The following is a 10,295-nucleotide window of genomic DNA, read 5'->3' as shown; positions in this document are numbered from 1 at the left end:
GGAAACATTTAACAGATGACCTGGAGTGTCCCATGTTTAATTCACCTGCTATTGTCTGCTACTGTAGGAATAATTATGGACAAGCGATATGTGCATTTGGGATTTTTGGTTTTGTTTTGCTTTGTTCTGTTTCTTTCCCAGGCTGAAAGTCAACAATGATGTGTCCCGGCAAAGTCCAGGAATGCTATTGATCATATGTCTATAGAAAGGGAAAATAATATACATAAAACTCTGTCCAAAGTTATAATTAACTGACAGAGATTTTCATAACAGAAAACATTGGATATTTAGGGAAAATTGATGCAAAAATATGGAATTTGTCAATTAGTTCTATGGAGATGTGAAACAAAACACACTTAAAGCTAATGGAGGTCTAGATTCTCCCAGGGGGAGAAACTAGACCCTTTATCTTTTCTGTTTAATTTCACTTGTGAATTAATACACATCTTCCAAGCCGGTCTCCCTGCTTCATGCTTGCGGGACAGAGCAGGATGGAGGAAGGAGTGCTCCCTACAAAACCACCCTGATCCAAAACAGATGCCACTCGTGTTCCAACACCTATTCAAACAACGCCCCTTGCAGGTGTCACGCTCAGTAAAACATCTGCTCTCCAAAACTCAGGATGAATTAAAGAGAGAAAGAAGTAAAAGCCATACTTTTTAGAACTACATTTATATTGGAATTTAAACACCCAAGTGAAAGAGATTTACATAAAAGAATATGGCTTACATGGTATCATGTACATGAGTGAAAATTGTTTTTCAGTTCTTCATAAAATTTCAGCTTGACTGGCAGGCACAGTGTAAAAACAATATGCACACTCTGCTTTCATTTAGATCTTCACTCTCCCATGTCACATTGGATTGTATATATATATATATATATTTTCAGTATTTTACCACAGCAATAATCACTTCAAAGCATATTCGTGCTGTGCCCTTATGTGACATAAACAAATATGTGCCAGCACACTGAATTCTCACTTTAACCCTTGGTCTAGCATGGCTAAGTATAAGTGGCATTTTCCCTATTTCTGTGGAGAATGTAAAGTAGTGATTTTGCATGCTGCCCCCTCCCCCACATATATACCCCACAGCACATCATATCAGGTCAGCTAGTCACACAGACTAAGTCAACAAAATTTTATCAAATATGTTTCATACTCCAAGAACTGGGAACTAGTGTGTTTACTTAATAATGTGCATTTAATTCTCATACGTGAGCTCATAAATATCTACTAAATGCTTAATGCATGCTAGTCAATATACTAAATAGAAGGGAAACCAAAACATGGATAGGTTTCCTATAGCATAATGGTAAAGAAAAAAACATTTTTACATCATAAATATAAAATATGCACATGATGTTACATGTTAAAATAGGTACAGGCAGGGTGGGACGGGGGGGCCACAGAGGAGGCTGCTTATTTAAACCTGAAACTTCAGAGTAAGTTTCCTGAAAGAGATGACTTGATATTATTGGCCAAACGTCACACAAAAATAGACCTAAGGTACTTTGGAATCCAAAAAAGTAATACTTATCATGCTAGAATGAGGTATCCCAGTTTTTAATATTTTAACAATTTATTAGACATGATTCTTTTAGACAATTTACTCTTTCTTGAACACCGTAACCTAAGAATTACTGTCTAGAATTATTTTCAATGATATATAAACTCTTTTAGCTTTGCATTTTTTTAATATTTTATTCATTTATTTTTTGTTTTGTTTTATTTTGTTTTGTTTTGTTTTGTTTTGGGAGGAGGTAATTAGGTTTATTTATTTAATTATTTTAACGGAGGTACTGGGAATTGAACCCAGGACCTCGTGCATGCTAAGCACACGTTCTCCTGAGCTGTGCCCTCCCCTCACCTTTGCGTTATTTTAGTGATGAAATATTTTTTTATGGATAAGTAGATACGGTACTTCATGGGCTATTGTGATATTAAAACTGGATATTTCCAGCAAGGATTCCTGTAAGGGGCTGCTAGAATAAGGAAAGTGGAATAAATGATAAGCCCTAAACCAAACAGTAAATATGTGTGTGGAGCTTGGATGAAGTAATTATTTGTGCTTCCATGGTACAGTCGGCAGGACCTACTACACATGGCGGGCTGTGCAGGAGTGAGAGGAAGGGCTCTGAGCGGTTCCCAGGATTCTGACTTGGTGGATTAGACGTGTGGTAGTGAGGAATGCAGATGAAAGAGCAGTTTTAGGCGTACTGGAGTGAAAGTGGACGTGAAAGTTCCAAGTGTCCTTACGGTCTGAAGCTTAGACATGTCAGAGCTCAAGAAGCATTTGAAAGTTATCTGCATGCAGGTGATAATTAAAACTATGAGGACAGATGAGACCATCCAAAGGGAACATACAGAAGCCAAAGATAAAAACCAGAGTAGGAACCCAAAGCAATAACAATATTTAAGCAAGAGGCTGGGAGATTATCAGTGTTCACAAGGGGAGAGAACAAGAGGAAAATATCAGAGACCTATGGAAAACCTGGAGAGAATAAATAGTGCCATGAAAGTCAAGTGAACAGACAGTTTTCAAAAGAAAATCAGTTGTATCCATTTTGGTAGAAATATCCAGCAATGCTGTAGTCCCAATAAGGGACTATACACTTCAATTTCCAGGAATTGAAAACTAAGGAATTCAGATCAACCTCCTGCTGGGGAGAACCAAAAAATAAAAGTAAGAAGGTTGGACTAAACGAAAGAAAATAAAGTCATCAGAAATTTAACACTATATTGAAGAAGATACAGAGGGTAAATAGAATGATTTTCTCCATTTTGCTTACATTTAGTAAATTGTGAACAGATGCAAGTAACAAGTTTCCTTGTAGAAGGAACGACTATCTTATGAGGAAGCGTGAGAGAATTTGAGAATTGAACAAAACTCACACTTATGCGTTACAATGAAAATTGTGAAATATTGTCACATTTCCGTGTCCTTAGACATTTCTCCATTCTGTTTCTCTGAAGTGCGGGTAGTCTAGCTCTCACACATTGCAACTTATCTGAACTGTCTTCAAATCTAAAACTCTGAAAGAGGAAGTTTTCAGAAACAAATCATGTCAGAGCAGAAAAAAAAAAAAAAAACCCTTTTGGGTGTCTTCAGAGATGGTTGTAGACGACATCAACTCCTGAAATTGTTTGCAGACCGTTTTGCTCCTCTTTGTTGTTTTTCTGTTTCAGAAGAATTATCTTTCCAAGGGGACTATTTAAAAGAGGGACTGTGAGGACAAAACAGAACATGCTGGAAAGGCTACCTCTGAGTATAACATAGTAAACGAGCGCGCTCTGGCTCTGGCTAAACAAAGATTTCTTTTCCCTTTGATTTTGAATGCAAAATTTGAAAAAAAAAAAGTTATTTTGTTATCTTAAGTAATATTTTTTTCCGGAGGCTTTAAGTGTTTCTCCAATTTAGTTTGTTTTACAACATATGAAATTACTCGTTCGGAGTAATGAATTTTAACGTCCTTAAACAGTAACATTTTTAAGAACAAGTTGGTTGTGATGCCATAACTGCCCTCTAATAGCTTGCACAACTGTATATAAAACATGAATTTACATAAGAAACACATTTCATGACGGCAGAAAAAAATGAATTTAGCATTAAAAAAAAAACCTTACTTTTTGGAGTGTATGAAGAGCTGCGAAGGAGGGCAGTTATTTATACAATATCAAGAAAATGACAGGAAGTAAAAGGAAAAAGGAAAAAAGATGTCTGTAAAATCTCATTGATTCATCAGAAACTTTTTAACTGGCATAATGAACTTAACAGTCTTGTCTATATGAGATGGCATACAGGGAATGAATAGAGAAGACTTCTCAACATGTGCCCTTCCTTTACTTAAGTTCATCCCCACCTATGGCTTTAATTACCATCTAATTGCCAACGACCCTCAGATCCACATTGTATATTCTCCATCTCTCTGATGGTTAACTTTTTTTTAAAATTGTTTTGACTATTTTAGATCATTTGAATTTCCATATACGTTTTATTTTATTTTTTATTTTTTGGAAGGGGAGGTAATCAGGTTTATTTATTTATTTATTTATTTAATGGAGGTACTGAGGACTGAACCCAGTACCTCGTGCATGCTGAGCCAGCACTCTGCCACTAAGCTATACCCTCCCCTCTTCTCCTATGGTTAACGCTTGCATTTGCCTGGCTCAGAGGTACTTCAGACTTCACCTAATATCAAACACATGATCTTTCTGTGTAGACTGACTCTTGTCCAAGGGCTTCTATTTCCATGAATGGCACAACCATTTATCTGGCTTAATAAGACAGAAACCTGGAGTCATCTTTGACACCCTTCTTCCCTTTTCTGTTATTACAAAGTGTTGTAACTACCTGCATCTCTCGTTTCAAAAGCTATTAATGAGTTTACATTTTGTCTTGGATACATGTAAATAAGCATTAGAAAATTCTGTTTCAAAAATTTCAGCTCTCACTGCCAAGCCCACTTCATCCTTGACCCCTCTCTGTCTCCATCTCCCCCCTCCTCCCCTCCACATTCTTTTCCTCCATTTTCCTGCCTTACTCTCTTTCTTTCTTCTTTTTTTTAATCTTTGAGGTGGCTGAAATTTCTTAGTAGTTACATTTCTGTGGATGTTTAATGTGTCCATTCATTAATTTAGACACTCATTCAACAGGTTTTTATTATACACCTCCTTTGTAGATTGCTCTATGCTGGGGGATTCATGTCTCAGTATAAATTGCGTAATTTCTCATTATAATTTCCAGGAGTTATTTGGGCTCTGTTTAAAAATTGGCTTTCAGATAAGACAAATGTGCCCCGTCATCCTGTACTATTTTTAGATGTTCCATGGACACGCCTATGAATTGTGTTTGCACTGCCTTTCCAACCACATTGTAGATTCATTCATTCAACAACCATAATAATAACAATTATGTGATCAATCCTGTGTTGGGACTAGAATACAAAGATAAATACAGCGTGATTTATACTTATACTATAGCATAGAGAAACAAAAAAATTTTTTTAAAGAAGCTAGGACTTCAACTATACCATGATAGAATGGACAATGTAAAAAATTTTAAGTTCCCTGGAAAGAGATTGTCTGGAAACACTTGATGATAAAGAATGTTTTTCTACTCATGACATGTAGTTATTCAGGAGATTTTTGTTTCTCTGGAGTAATATCACAGTACTGACTTTCCCAGCCAACTGAGCTTCCTATACTTACTTAACCTTGGCACTTAGGGCGGGTATATGGTGTTCTCAGAAGCCTCTCTCATATCACCAAGTGAGTTGCTTAAAGGAAAGAGCCTCACCTAGTTACAGCAAGTGGTGTGGTGGGTCAGGAAATAGACACTGAATTTAACCTGTTGTAAATTTCTTCTATGAACATTACTAGTAGTCACAGTAGTAGGAATAGCAATAGTTATAATATTATTATCCAGAATTGGAATTTTCCAGGTTAGAATTTTGTTCCTTTCTCCTAATTCACTATAGTAGAATCCCTTGAAATCTGGGAAATAGTTGTTAAGTTATCATTATGATTGGAAATATGGTAGTCATGTTGGGATAGGGCAAAGATACCAAGAAAGCAAACTAAAAGGGAAAAAAAGGAACCAGAGTAAATGGGTCTGGATATCAAGCCAGTCAAAGTCAGGCCCGCATGAGAAGGTTGACAGGGTGAACAAGCCAAGATTAGAATACCTGAGACCAGTGTGGAGAGGGGCAAGGAAACCACTCTGGATCAGAATCATAGGTTCAAAGGAAGAGCACACATTGTCCATCCAAATGGAGAAAGTGCCTGAGCAATCTGCTTCCTAACTTTAAAACAGAGGTTCACTCTCATGGAAAAGCCATTTGCTCGTTAGGTCTCAACAAATCTTCTCCTAAAAACAAGCAGGAAAATTTTCCTAGTCACAATACTTCCTAAACTAGTTTGCTATAACTAGACAAACTTCTAATTTTAGACAGATAAATAAAAGATGGACATTACAGCTCTAGATACGTGCCTTTATGTTAGTATTGTGATTATCCATCATTGGTGTTGATATCTGAGAGTAGTTAAAACTGGAAGAGATCTTAAATTTTATCCCCATTCCATTATTTTACTGATGGCGTAACTAAGTTCCAGAGAAGCTGAGTGACATGTGAAGGTCACCCTCGTAGTTAGTGTTGAAGCCAGCATTAAACCCTTGGCGCTCTAACTTCCAGTATGGTACGTTTTTCTAATGTATCACTTTACACCTAGGTGCAGTTACTCACACACCGGAACAAAATCTACAGTAAAACGTATGAATAACTCTGTCCTAAAAAGTAATTATAACAACGATTAAAATGATTTTTAATTAATCTGTGTAAAAACATATAAATGTGTCATTTCATACTCACACGTGCCACAAAACCCTAGTGGGAAACGTATATGCAAAATTATAAACTTTCATTCAATGACCTATCCAGAAATTGTAGATTTACATAGTTTCTTCATAAATATTGCTTCAAACTATATATCTGTTTTATGCAAAGAAATACCTCGCTGAGCAATGCCCTAAAACACTAAAAGTAAATAATATTTCCATTACAAAAAAAAAGAATAGAAAATGATGATGAAGAAGAGAGGGGTAAGGCTTCAATCTGTTAAAAGAGAGCATTGTGTTCTTCGGTAACTCCGAGTTTGAAGGGGGAAGGATAAGTACAGAGGCGTGACAAAGGAACCTCTCCTCTTACCTCGCTGTCATCTCGTACCTTCCTAAAATATGACCCCCTCGGCTGCAAGCAGCTCTCGTGAAAGTAGACAAAAAGGGCAGAAAGATCAGCAGCAGAGCCCTCCTCCTTGACAGGTGAATAGAAGTGGCACTTCTCATGCTGTTACTAATTTATTAAGTATTCCAAAGTTAGAATTTAATCGGAATATTTTTGTCACATTATCCATCACCAACTCAGAAGAGATGGAATTTTCTTAAACAGCTGCACAGAGCAGTGCCTTAGGCAGGCTTTTAGTCATTTCAGTTTGTCACAGTGGACGAGTTCCATTTTAATGATTTAGTTAATTGTGTGACAAGCTATGAAAAATGTGAGTGACCCAATACCTAGTCCAAGGAATCTACCAAGGTCTAAGCGGCTAAGTTCCTGAAAACCATTCTCATTTGCAAATAACCATTTTTTCCTTAAATTCCCACCTTTCCCTTTTCCTTTTATAAATTTCGCATGTTAAGCAAAAGTCAAGTTGGAGAATAGCATTTCATTTATATAAAGACAAGATGAACATTAAAAAGTCACATTAACAGTTTAAATGATCAAGTTAAATAAGACACGATTTAGGTGAAAAGATAATTAAGTGTTGAAAATGTAATGATCCATTTGACAGTGGGAGAATAGAAGATGCAGAGAATTCCAAATACAACCGCCCCACCTAGAAATCACATTTAGTATTCCTTACAAGAGACTATGAATCTGATTAGTACTGTGTTAGTTTAAAACTCAACCTATCATTTAATTAAGGCAAACTCATATTATATAAAATATACACTTTATAATCACATAGAGTCAGGGACAAGTATCTTTTCTAAAACTCATGCATCATAGGAACATCAATCAACAGAAAATAAAAATAACAATATGTGTCTCTACTCTGCTTTGAGTTTGTGTGAGAGTTTTATTGTTACCCTAGACCACCCCGCTAATTCCTTCTTTCAAAGCATTTAAAATTTTCACTTCACCTTGGCAGCAAAGTAACAAAGAGAAGAATGCTAGAAATAACTCGAAATATAATTAATAACACACCTTCACATTCAAATTGAAACATACTAATCTCCATGACATTTTGAAACTAAGATGTTCTTTTGAGTCAGAAGATCTAGGTTCAAGTCATTGATAGACGCATCTTGGTTAATCTCCCTGAGCTGTGCTTTTTGCAGCTGTCAGTTTGGACTAATATTTACCTTACATGATGATTGTGAAGAGAAAATGTTAATCTGTGTATAAGCAATAATATAGGTGTTTATTAACAAAACTCTGTTATGCTGCCATAGATTAGGCAGTAAGAAGGCAAAAGAGCAAATTCTATGGCACAGTGAAGGTCTCCAGGTAAGCACTACAACTACAGAGTGACCATTGAAGGATTCCTGGCACCATTCAGAAAAAAAAAAAAAAAAAAATATATATATATATATATATATATATATATATATATATGAAATAGAACCCATTCTACAGAAACAAGCCATGACATAGTCTAAATAAAAAGCAAATTACAAAATACAGTATTGAACTCCCTGTTAAATGGATCAGGTGAAGTATTGCATCTTTTGCTTCTCTGTTTTTGTAATAGCCATTCTATGCTCCCAGCACTTCATCACCATGCTCTAAAGACTTTGAAGTGGGATATATGTGCATTGAAATGCAATGCTAAATTGTAGACAGTCACCTGGTCACAACAAACCAAATGCGTAGCCATTCTGTGACAGCCACCATGTCATCAGTTCACAGTGGGTTTCAGGTTCACAGACTGCAGTGTTGTCTGAATGACTTTCTAAAACACCAGACGGAAGACATACTAACACTCTTCAACCAAAAGATTTAGATGAAAAGGAGAGGGGTTGATGGCATTCATTTATAGTTTCTTTCTTTAAAAAACTAGTGTGTTTTTTAATTTAAAAAAACTTACACACAAAACAAGTTTTTTTTAAATCTAAAATAAAGCATAAAAATCACTATGTGAGAGATTTTCATTGTTAACCTTTAAGCCATATGATTAGACTAAAATATTTAAAGCTCTGTTGCAAAAGGAACATGTTCTTTAAAAAAGGGATGCAAGATTATTTTTATTTTGGGGAGTTTACATGATGCTCTTATAATATGATTTAGCTCTGCGTACATGATCCATTAATTCATCAGAATGTTCACATCTCCATGCAGAATCTGTCTTCCTGCATGCCTACCAAGTCTCCAGTTCTACTACAAAAACTACGTTAAAGCTTAATTCACTAATGACTCAATATTGCAGCACTAGTCTCATAATCTATTTACAGCTGACTTCACTTCCAAATTAATTCAAAGGGCCGAATGTGGTCCATTATTTATGATCAATCAATCAGCTCACTGTACACCCAGAACCTTCCAGATGTGCTTGTTTATGCCTCATTTATACCTACTGACCAGGAATTGTGTTTGTGTACCAACTGGAGCATTAGTGTGTAATTATTAATGATACCTCTGCTTACGGTTGCTTAAGCCCAGACATCTTCTGAAGGATCCAGTCACCTTTAGTGGTAAGTTAACAGAGTTTTGAAAAAGAACTTTCTCTGTGGGGGATTTTGCATTTCAAATTTATTTTTTTAGGTAAGATCATTAACGGTTAGATAAATTTCCTGCAGTATTCATTTCTGGGAAACATATCTGTTCCCATGTGTTTTGCAATTGATCTAAAACTATCCTTTAGATGAGGAATCAGGATAAGTAACCTCCAAGACCTATTTAGTGCAAAATATTTGACACTCAGCCCGGAACAATCACTAATAATTAGTAGGACAGAAACTCTTCCCTAAACTCTGAAGACCGGGGCACCTACTTCATCTTACTCCTCTTCTCTGACTTTTGTTACTACAAACACTGACAACGTGTTTGGAATTCTCACACTCCTAAGAGAGTTCTTCACGTGGTACCCAGATGACTGAGTGAATCCATTGGTAAGAGGAATGGCTGTAACAGAAAAAGATGTCAGGAAGGTCCTTTGCTTCTCCTCCCTAAATGGCATAGTATCAGAGGAAGAAAGAGGTGGTAAGCAAATGCCACCACCAATATCATGTTATTTCACCTTTCTTATATTTTAGTTTGCTTCCTGATGTCTGCACATAATGTCTCAAGTTCTCAACCTCCTGAAACAATGTTTCACAAAGGGAAAATTAAAAAAACAGAACTTTCAGCACTCGAAACCTGACAGTATATGAAATCAGCTAAGCATATATATATATGCTTAACATTGCTAATCATCAGGGAAATGCAGAGCAACACCACAGTGAGATATTACCTCACATCTGTCGGAATGGCTATCATCAAATGGACCACAAATAACTACTGTCAGAGAGGATGTGGAGAAAAGGGAACCCTTGTCCACTGTTGATGGGAATGTAAACTGGTGCAGCCACTGCAGAAAACAATATGAAGACTCCTCAAAAAACTAAAAATAGAACTCATAGAATCCAGCAATTCCACTCCTAGTTACATATCCAAAGACATCAAAAACACTGATTCAAAAAGTTACAAGCACACTGATGTTTATAGCAGTATTATTTACAATTGCCAAGACATGGAAG

The sequence above is a fragment of the Camelus dromedarius genome, chromosome 7 (assembly GCF_036321535.1).
Source record: "Camelus dromedarius isolate mCamDro1 chromosome 7, mCamDro1.pat, whole genome shotgun sequence".
Taxonomy (NCBI): domain Eukaryota; kingdom Metazoa; phylum Chordata; class Mammalia; order Artiodactyla; family Camelidae; genus Camelus; species Camelus dromedarius.
Note: the sequence above shows the minus strand (reverse complement) of the source record.